This window comes from Durio zibethinus, chromosome 4, assembly GCF_047325235.1.
Source record: "Durio zibethinus cultivar Kanyao isolate XHJ-2024 chromosome 4, ASM4732523v1, whole genome shotgun sequence".
Classification (NCBI taxonomy): Eukaryota; Viridiplantae; Streptophyta; class Magnoliopsida; order Malvales; family Malvaceae; genus Durio; species Durio zibethinus.
In genome coordinates this window covers 5764148-5775679 of record NC_143165.1, presented here as the reverse complement: position 1 = coordinate 5775679, position 11532 = coordinate 5764148, and the positions used below count along the sequence as shown (strand labels likewise).

The 11532-nt window shown below is 25.3% G+C and overlaps 1 long non-coding RNA gene across 1 annotated transcript; it reads right to left on the bottom strand.

The window, feature by feature from the left end:
• Positions 1-1339: 1339 nt before the first annotated feature.
• On the bottom strand, positions 1340-3635 carry LOC149519063 (uncharacterized). The gene is made up of 4 exons (XR_016341915.1): positions 3130-3635; positions 2270-2322; positions 2084-2161; positions 1340-1695 (listed from the first exon to the last, which is right to left on the bottom strand). It is a non-coding gene; the product is annotated as an uncharacterized LOC149519063 (long non-coding RNA).
• Between the last annotated feature and the right edge of the window lie 7897 nt (positions 3636-11532).

Genomic DNA, 11532 nt, shown 5'->3' with positions numbered 1-11532 from the left:
GATTAACACTGATGATTTATCCAAAGAATGTGTGTTAAGAATGATCTTTAAACATATATTATGTTTTTAATAAGAAGGTACCATCGATAAAAAAAAATTATAGATATTAAAATTTATATTTATTAAATATTATTTTATAAAATTATAAATTAATTGAATTAAGTATAGAACTTTAATATTATCTGTCATTGAAGCATAAAATTACTTTAAAAAATTAAAGTTAGGAGAATATAAGCAAATATCTCTATATGCAGTCATGTTGAGAATAGCATAGGTTTTCTGCCTCTTCAGTCTAAAGTACTGGACATATAGGTATATGCATCAGCATGAGTAAATATAAATAAAGGTGATAATAATTCAGATTAAATTAAGTTTGATTTGATTTTTTAAAATAATATATGATATTAAAAATTTTTAAATTTTGATTTAGATTTGAATTAACATTTTTTTGAAATTGATATAATTCGAATCGAATTTTTTAAGTTTGATTCATCAATTTTTAAATTTAAAATTTTTATATATTATTTTAATATAATTTTTAATATATTTAAATAGATTTTTATATAAAATAATTATTTTTATTTATAAAAATTAAACTATGTATAAAAACTAATAAATATATATAATTCAATTCGATTCATTTTTTTTTCAATTTTTCACATCTTGATTTAAAATTCGATCCAAATTTAAATATATATTTAATATCTTAACTTGATTCGAATTAAATACTATAATTTTTGAATTAATTTTTAATTTTTTCAAAATTTTTCTCATCCCTAAACACAACGAAGTGTTGCCATTCATTGCAATCTAATAAAACACATGATGATTCCTCTGATTTTATATTTCTTAGCATAAATGTAGCTACAGTTATGCAAAAGAGTTTAAACTCATTCTAAAGAGTATAGTTATGCTAAGAGATGGTAGTGGATTAAGTTGGGGTAAGTTTTTTACTTAAATCGATTTTTTAATATTCACACTTAATTTTGATATGATTAAACATCAAAATATTATTTTTTTTAATTCAATTCATCGAGATTCGATTAGATATTAAAATATTAATTTTTTATCTGATCCGACTTGACCTATATATTTATAAACTGAAATTGATTTAGTTTCATCTAATTCAAAATTAATTTAATAATTTTAATTTAATATATTATTTATAAAATATTATTTTTAAATATAAATTACATATTAATTATACATAAATATAGTATTTTTTATTAAATTAATATCTTAAATTAAAATATTAAATAATAAATTTATTAATATAATATATATAAATATAAAATTAAATAAACAATAAAAATATTTTTTATATACTTAAGCCGATCGGAAAAATGTAACTTAAAACCTGACCCACTAAACCCTAAACTTTAAAAATCCTAACCTCCTTCCAACCCAACATTTGATTTTAAAAAAATCGATCTTATCAAATTAAAGTAAATCAAAATCTATCAGTACAAATTATTTTATCTTCCCTAACTATGGTACAGAGAAATAAAATCTTTTAGCTGAGTGGTAGTTGCGAAAAATGGCAACTTGAAGATGATTATGCCTAGGTACCTTCAATTAATAATTATGGGATTATGGTACTTTCTCTTTCACCTCGTGGCTTTCCTCAAAATTCATTCAGTCTCTTCCTTTGCTTCCCCTATCAGTATGTTTGTTGTGTTGCCTTGAAAAAACCAGCTAAGTTGGGAAAGATTATGAGAAGAGCAATTCAAACCTTTATAGCAGGAAGAAATAGAATTATACTATCCATCTGCTCTCAATAAACCAAGACAAACCATATAATATTGTAGATGAAAACATATGTCTATATCCAAGCTGCATCGGTTGAAAATAAAAGAATCTAAAGAAAACCCTTTATAATAGATGTTATTCTTTTTTTTTAAAGCTTCAGATAAAAATTTTTTCTTTAAATTTTGTTATTTTTCAATCATGGACACCGTCCCACCAAAGATGGCTCCGCCACCGATGGTGTTCGCCTCCATGAGGAACTTGTAGATAGGTTAAAAATGATAACTAATAAGCAAAAATTGAATCATGTAATGTAACTCTCTTATTGAGTGAGCACCTGTTTCCTTGTCATCAAGCAAGCAGGAAAAGCCTTCATTGACTTCTTCATCTGATTCATTAAGATTCTGCATGTTTACTGTATGATGGATTGGCATTTCTATCAATAGTTTGCAGTAAAAATTGGTTTACAGTGACAAGGCTAGTCAATTTACAGTAAAAAAGTAGCATAATAATGTATTGTTACCATTAGCTGTAGGGGGGTGTCTTCAGCAATCAACTTCTGCCATATACCTTGCTCTGAAATAAAATTGATAAGAAACTTCATTTAACTAAGTAAATTCACAAGTTTCAACTAGTTCATTCTTCAATGAAATTTACAGTGGACACTTCTAAACCCCTCACGTACCCATATCATCATATCCGTGTCTAACACTTTGATGCTTGTAACACCTCAAAATACATGTCAAATTTGGTCGGATACGTCAAAGAAAAGAAAAAAAAAAAAAAAAGACAATTCTCGTATAGATAATGACAATATTTGTTTTTTTATTGTAATGTCTATCATTGGATTTTCTTCGCAAGGTAAATATTTTTTAAAAATGTAGCTCAATATCTTCCATATATTTTCAACTTATAATTGTAATATATAAAAAATATTTTTTTATCATCGTGTCCTGCCAAATTCATCTCCTCATTTTCTAAAAATTACCGTATTAGCGTATCCGTATCATATCGTATCGTATTAGATGTCCGTGTCCATACAGCTTCATAGCAAATCATATGTGATGAACAAAATCTAAATAAAGACATTCATTGATAGTCGTCTACTTTACAAATGAAGATCAAGTTTCATACAGGTTTCTATGGCCTTGTATCTATTCATTTGCGTTAAAACTCCAGAAAAACAAGTTTCATACAGGTTTCTATTGCCTTATATCAATTCATATGCCTTACAAATGAAGATCAAGTTTCATACAGCTTCTGTTTTCTCCTTTGTTTCGATGTCCTGGAATGACAGGCCTATAACAATCTTGTGCAGAAAAAGAAGTTATTAATAGTTATAACCATTGAGCAATAAGTTGTCATCTCCCTGGTTTTTCTCACCTTAAGGAACTGCATGACTCACTTTCCAGCAACACTTCTTTTATTCCTTTGTTCACTTGCATTACATCACTCTGAACAGAATCCAAGATCTTGAAATTGGCATTTGACTTTCTTCTTGTAAAGTTTGTTTGAGGCAAGGGAGAAAACGTCTTTGCAATGTTCTCTTGGAACCAAATCCCTGCATCACCTATTTTCTTCCTTTCTTCATAAACAGGCCATGGCAGAACCAGAAGCATCCAGACTACCCACCACTGCCAGCAGTTCTGGCGGCGCTCTCCTTCGTCGAAGGCAGCTCCAACAGTCACCTAAAGTTGGGTTTTGGTTCATATCCAACCCAATGTTAGTTTTATCCCGTTTTAATTAGTGTTATGGACGTTGGTGAGATTTAGACAAGCTACAATTGTTAGAAAAATAAGTGTGAACAAAACTATAAGAAATCAATTTGTGAATACTTGGATGTTGTGATCTTTGGCATCTTTGTTTTGTAGTTGGAATAGACTAACATGAACCTTCAAATACGAAAAAATGCTATTTTTTTAAAGGTTTATTTTATCCTAACTAATTATGTATGTAAAATAAGTGAACGGAAATGTCTCCAAATGAGATCGAATCAATTAGATAAAAATATATATTGCATATTCTGTATACACATAATAATAATATTATTATTATTATTATTATTATCTCATCATATTTGAATAAATTAATTTTTTTCTAAAAAATATTTATTCAAACAAAACAATTATCACTTCAAAATTTTTCAAAATTTAAAAAATTTTCATCCATTCCTACTCTAAAAATATCTATTCAATGGTTGATTAAAGAAAAATACTTGTTGGATTATTATTTTGTCATTTCTGCAACTTTTAGCTGCAAGTGAGAGTTATGGTCAAAACCGCGTCTAATGGATTGGCCATACCCACATTAATAGTACTTGGCCTTTAAGAAATGACATCTTCTTCAAGCAAAATTTGCTTATTGGTGCACAAAAGGTGAGGTATTGAAGATAGAAACCCGACACTCAAGATAGAGGTAATTAAATTTCCGACCATCTCCACCATCAAAAACTTACACAAGGGCTAAATACAAACATGTTGATATATTATATATGTTTTTATCAATTTGATATTTAAAAAAATAAAATTTTTATTCCATCAAGATTTAACAATTTGAAATACATTACGATGATATAGTATGAACATGTTGCAAAAAAAAGATACAAAGTGACAAGATTTAAAATTTTAATAATAATTGTAGATAGGTTTAACAAAAAAAAAAAACATATTTTTTATTTTTATGTCGACATAAATTATAATATATAATTTTCTTGTAAAACATTATACAAATACACGAATTTTAATATTTTACATTATATGAACAGATGAATGGTCAAGTCTAATTTTGTCAAGCATTGTTACCCAACTTATTTATGTGACATTAATACCCAATAAAATTATGACACATGATATAAAATGTCAAATTATCATCACATCATCGGTTTTTCACATCAATATCTAAATAAAAAATTCAAAAAGTTTTTTTTAAATATAATTTTTAATTCAAAATTAAAAAAAAAAAAGAGAAAGAGAAAGAATTAAGGGAAGAGAAAAAATTTTTTTTTGATGTGACAATAATTGACTTCGTGATAATCAAACATTTATAACACATAATATGATTTTATTGAGTATTTATATCACATTAACCACTTAACTGACGATAACAATATAAAGTATCAAAGTGCTTAATAAAATGAACACTAAAGTACCAAAATGATAATTTTATTTTTTTAGGTACAAAATTGATAATTTATGTCATCGTGTTGTATTTTGTGTCAAACACGGTTTCAGATATGACACAAATAATCTTGACACAAATAATCTTAACACAAATAGGACACAAATATACAAATGACCCAAATAACTTAAACACAATTATGACAAATTTATTATATGTGTTACACGCGACACGATTAATACATTTAAAATTAATTTATACTCAAATAACATGACACAACATGATATGATCAACTTGATTATATATGAATGATAAAATTACATATGATTAATTACTCAAATAATACGACAAGATATAACATGATTAACACGAATATATACGAATAACACGATTAGATATGATTAATCCATTTATTTAAACAAAAATATCATTTAAATAGTATTTAAACAAAAAATTATTTAAAAATTTTGAATATTTATAACCAATTTAAACACTAAAATAATATGATAAATACGATTATTAATTTATTTTTAAATAACTTAAAATAAGTTTAAAATTTTTTTTATGTTATGAATAATAACATATCTTAAGCATATCATATACTGTTTAACACAAACACGACACGAAAAATATCGTATCTTAATCATATCGACACGATTAAGACACAAAATACGATTACACTAAACCCATATATAATTTTTTTGTGTCGTTTTCATGTTATGTTTAGAATTACGAAGCTTATTAAATAGTGACATTTTACTTATCAACCTAATTTACAACTTTATGTTGCTAATTTACACTCAACCATGGTTTAATATGTCATTATGTCATTATATATTTGTCAAATAGATTAAACAAAATATATATAATGGGGAAGTCATCTAATATCATTGTAAAATAAAAAAGCTTTATTCTATTTTTAACCTGTTAGATCTTATAAAACCCATGATTGTGATTAAAATATTTTTTATTACTTGTGAACTTGTCTTCCTTTTTATTTGTTTTTGCTTTCTTCGACAAATCAACCAATTATTTTTTTTTGAATTCAAAATTTAATTCAATCAATTTATACAATCATTTTTAAAAAAGACATCTAACGAGTCTTGAATTTAAATCCTAGCACCTATGTGTTAGATCTATTATGGAGAAAAAAAAGATTAAAGGTGCCGAAGTTAGATTTGAAAAGACGATTTTGATGCTTTAAGTTAATGAAATATCAAATGATGCTTTAAGTTAATGAAATATCAAAAAAGGGGAAAGAAGTAGGTTAAAAAGAAAAAGAAAAGAGAGGCTGTAGTTTGCCTTCTTAATAGCATCCTTGTGGTCTCTTTTCAATATTTTATTGGTGATAACGTAGTTGTCATCTCTTCTTGATAATTTAGTAGTAAATGTATAATAATTTAGTAGTAAATTAATTATAATGTAATTGTAAATACATAAAAATAAATTAATAAATCAAGAATAATTTAATGAAAAATAAGTAATAATTTAAAAAATAATCATTAATAACTTAATAATAAATTATTGATAATTTAATAGCAAATTATTGATAATTTAATAGTAAATCGATTTTAGTTTAACAGTAATTAATTGATATTAATAAATTATAAATAACTTTTGATGCTGTAAATAATAATTTTGTAGTAAATAATTGATAATTTAATAAATAATAATTGAAAACTTAAATGTCAATCAGTATAACTTAATAATAAATCATCAATAATTTAATTATTAATCAATGATAACTTAATAATAAATCATGAATAATTTAATATAAATCAATGATAACTTGGTAGTGAATCATGGATAATTTAATAGTAGATCGGTGATAATTTTGTAGTAAATAATAAAAAATTTAGTTGTAAATCAATTATAACATAATAGTAAATATATAATAATATAATAATAAATCATTAATAATTTAGTAGTAAATTATTGATAACTTAATAATAAATCACTAACAATGTAGTAATAAATTACTAATAATTTAATTATACATTAGTGATAATTTAGTAGTAAATTAGTTAATTATTGATACTTTTATAATAAATCATTTATAAATTAGTAATAAATATATAAGTTATAACTTTGTAATAAATTATTAATTACTTAGTGATAAATCAATAACTTAAAATTTATATTTATATTTATTAAATATTAGTTTATAAATATATAAAATTAATTGAATTAAGTATTATATTTTAATATTATCTGTCATTTGAGCATAAAATTACTTTTAAAAATTAAAGCTAGAAGAATATAAGTAAATATCTTGATATGCAGTCATATTGAGAATAGCAAGGGTTCTCTACCTCCTCAATCTAAAGTACCGGACATATAGCTAAATGCATCAGGACGAGTAAATACAAATAGGGCAGATGATAATAGATTGGATTTGATTCATTTGGTTTTTTAAAATAATATGTAATATTATAAAATTTTAAATTTTGATTTAATTTTAAATTAATATTTTTTTGAAATTGATCTAATTCAAATTGAATTTTTTTAAGTTCGGTTCATCAATTTTTAAAATTAAAATTGTTTTTTATATATATTATTTTAATATAATTTTTAATATATTTTAAATAGATTTTTATATTAAATACTTATTTTATTTTATAAAAATTAAAAATATATATAAAAACTAATAAAAATATATAATTTAGTTTGGTTCAAAAATTTTTTTTTTTCACATCTCCATCCAAAATTTGATTTAAACTTAAATATATATTTAATATCTAAACTTTATTCGAATCAAATATTATGATTTTCGAATCATTTTTTAATTTTTTTCAATTTTTTTCTCATCCCTGAACACAACAAAGTGTTGCCATTCATTGCAATATCTAATAAAATACATAACGACTCCTCTGATTTTATATTTCTTAGCACAAGTGCAGCGACAGTTATGCAGTGAAAACCTGAGATCAAAAGAGTTTAAACTCATTCTAGAGAGTACAGTTATGCTAAGGGATGCTAGCATTAAGTTGGGGTAAGTTTTTACTTAAATCGATTTTTTAATATTCACACCTAGCTCTAATATGATCAGATATTAAAATATTATTTTTTTTGATTAAACTCGTTAAAATCCAATCAAATATCAAAATATTACTTTTTTACCCTACTTGATTTTATCTATATATTTAAAAATTGAGCCTGATCTGATTTCGTTGATTTAAAATTAATTTAATAATTTTAATTTAGTATAATATTCATAAAATATTCTTTTAATATATATTACATCTTGATTATATATAAATATAATATTTTTATTAAATTAATGTATTAAATTAAAGTATTAAATAATAATTTTATTAATATAATACATATATAAATATCAAGTTAAATAAGTAATAAAAAATATTTTTATATACTTGAGTGGGATGGTGCAACTTAAAACCCGACTCACTCTAAACTTTAAACTTTAAAAATTTTAACCTGTCTCCAACCCGATATTATTTCAAAAAATTGATCTTATCGGATTAGAATGGATTAAAACCTATTTGATACAAATTATTTTATCATTCCTACATAAAAATAAAAAACTTTCGCTGAGTGGTATGGCAACTTGAAGATAATTATGCTAAAGTATTTTCAATTAATAATTATGGTATTATGGTACTTTCTCTCTCACCTCCTAGCTTTCCTCAAATTTCATTCGGTCTCTTCCTTTGCTTCCCCTATCAAAATGTTTGTTGTGTTGCCTTGAAAAAACTAGTTAAGTTGGGAAAGATGATGAGAAGAGCAGTTAGAACCTTTACAGCGGCAAGAAATAATATTATACTATCCACCAGCTCTCAACAAACCAAGACAAACCATATATTGTAGATGAAAACATATGCCTATATCCAAGTTGCATCAGTTGAAAATAAAAGAATCTAAAGAAAACCCTTTATAATAGATGTTATTCTTTTTTTTTAAGCTTCGGATAAAAATTTTTTCTTTAAATTTTGTTATTTTTCAGTCATGGTCACCCTCCTACTAAAGGTGGCTCCGCCGCTGATGGTGTGCGCCTCCATGGGGAACTTGTAAATAGGTTAAAAATGATAACTAATAAGCAAAAATTGAATCATGTAATGTAACTCTCTTATTGAGTTAAGTGAGCACCTGTTTCCTTGTCATCAAACAAGCAGGAAAAGCTTTCATTGATATCTTCATCTGATTCAATAAGATTCTGCATGTTTACTCTATGATGGATTGGCATTTCTATCAATAGTTTACAGTGACAAGGCTAGTCAATTTACAGTAAAAAAGTAGCATAATAATGTGTTGTTACCATTAGCTGTAGGGGGGGTGTCTTCAGCAATCAACTTCTGTCATATACCTTCCTCCGAAATAAAATTGATAAGAAACTTCATTTAACTAAGGAAGTTCACAAGTTTCAACTAGTTCATTCTTCAATGAAATTCTCAGTGGACACTTCTAAACCCCTCACGTACCCATATCATCATATCCGTGTCTGACACATTGACGCTTGCGATACCTCAAAATACATGTCACATTTGGCCGAATACATCAAAGGAAAAAAAAAAAGACAATTCTCGTATAGATAATGACAATATTTGTTCTTTTATTGTAACGTCTATCATCGGATTTTTTTCACAAAGGTAAATATTTTTTTTAAAATCAGCACGATATCTACCATATATTTTTAATTGATGATTATAATATATAAAACATATTTTTTATTGTCATGTCCTGCCAAATCTGTCTCTCCATTTTTTAAAAATTACCATATTATTATATCCGTTTTATGTTGTGCCCATATTACATGTCGGTGTCCATTTAGCATCGTAGCAAACCATATGTGATGGAATAAAACAGTTAACAAAATCTAAATTAATACATTCATTCATAGTCGTCTACTTTACAAATGAAGATCAAGTTTCATACACCTTATATCAATTCACATGCGTTAAAACTTCAGAAGATATAGCTTCTGTTTTCTCCTTTGTTTCAATGTCCTGGAATGGCAGGCCTATAAGAATCTTTTGCAGAAAAACAAGTTATTAATAGTTATAACCGTTGAGCAATAAGTTGTCATCTCTCCGGTTTTTCTCACCTTAAGGAACTGCATGACTCACTTTCCAGCAACACTTCTTTTGTTCCTTTGTTCACTTGTTCACTTGCATTACATCACTCTGAACAGAATCCGAGATCTTAAAATTGGCATTTGACTATCTTCTTATATATTTTGTTTGAGGCAAGGAAGAAAACTTCTTTGCAACGTTCTCTTCTTCTTAAGAACCAAATCTCTGCATCACCTATTTTCTTCCTTTCTTCATAAACAAGCCATGGCAGAACCAGAAGCATCCAGAATAGCCACCACTGCAACCAGTTCTGGCGGCGCTCTCCTTCGTCGAAGGCAGCTCCAACAGTCACCTAAAGTTGGGTTTTGGTTCATATCCAACCCAATGTTAGTTTTATCCCGTTTTAATTAGTGTTATTGACGTTGGTCAGATTTAGACAAGCTCCAATTGTTAGAACAATAAGTGTGAACAAAACTATAAGAAATCAATTTGTGAATACTTGGATATTGTGATCTTTGGCATCTTGGTTTTGTAGTTGGAATAGAATAATATGAACCTTCAAATACGAAAAAATGCTATTTTTTTTAAGGTTTATTTTATCCTAACTAATTATTTATGTAAAATAAGTGAACGGAAATGTCTCCAAATGAGATCGAATCAATTAGATAAAAAAATATATTGTATATATTGTATATACATATATATTTTATCTTTACTATTATTATTATCTCATCATATTTGAATAAATTAATTTTTTTTCTAAAGAATATTCATTCAAATAAAACAATTATCACTTCAAAATTTTTTAAAATTTTAAAAATTTTCATCCATTCCTGCTCTAAAAATATCTATTCAATGGTTGATTTTTTTAAAAAATACTTGTTGGATTATTATTTTGTCATTTCTACAACTTTTGGCTGCAATTGAGAGTTATGGTCAAAACCGCGTCTAATGGATTGGCCATACCCACATTAATAGTACTTGGCCTTTAAGAAATGACATCTTCTTCAAGCAAAATTTGCTTATTGGTGCACAAAAGGTGAGGCATTGAAGACAGAAACCCAACATTAAAGATAATTAAATTTCCGACCAACCCTACCATCAAAAACTTACAAGGGTTAAATACAAAAATTTCATATATTATATATTTTTTTATCAATTTAACATTTAAAAAAATAAAATTCTTATTTTGATATCTAAACTTTTATTTCATCTAGATTTAACAATTTAAAACATGATATGATGATATAACATAAATATGATACGAAAAAAAGACATAAAGTGATAAGATTTAAAATTTTAGCAATAATTATATTTAAGTTTTACAAAGCAAAAAAAACACATTTAATATTTTCGTGTCGATATAAATTATGACACGTAATTTTTATGTAAAATACAATAGAAATATAAAAATTTTAATATTTTACATAATATAAATATATGAATCATCTAGTCTATTTCGTCAAGCACTTTTCTTACTCCAATCTAATAATGTTAATCAACTTATTTATGTGACATTAATATCTAATAAAATTATGACACATAACATAAATGTCCAATTATCCTCACATTATCTATTTTTCACATAGATATTTAAATAAAAATTTTAAAAGTTTTTAAAAAATATAATTTTTAATTC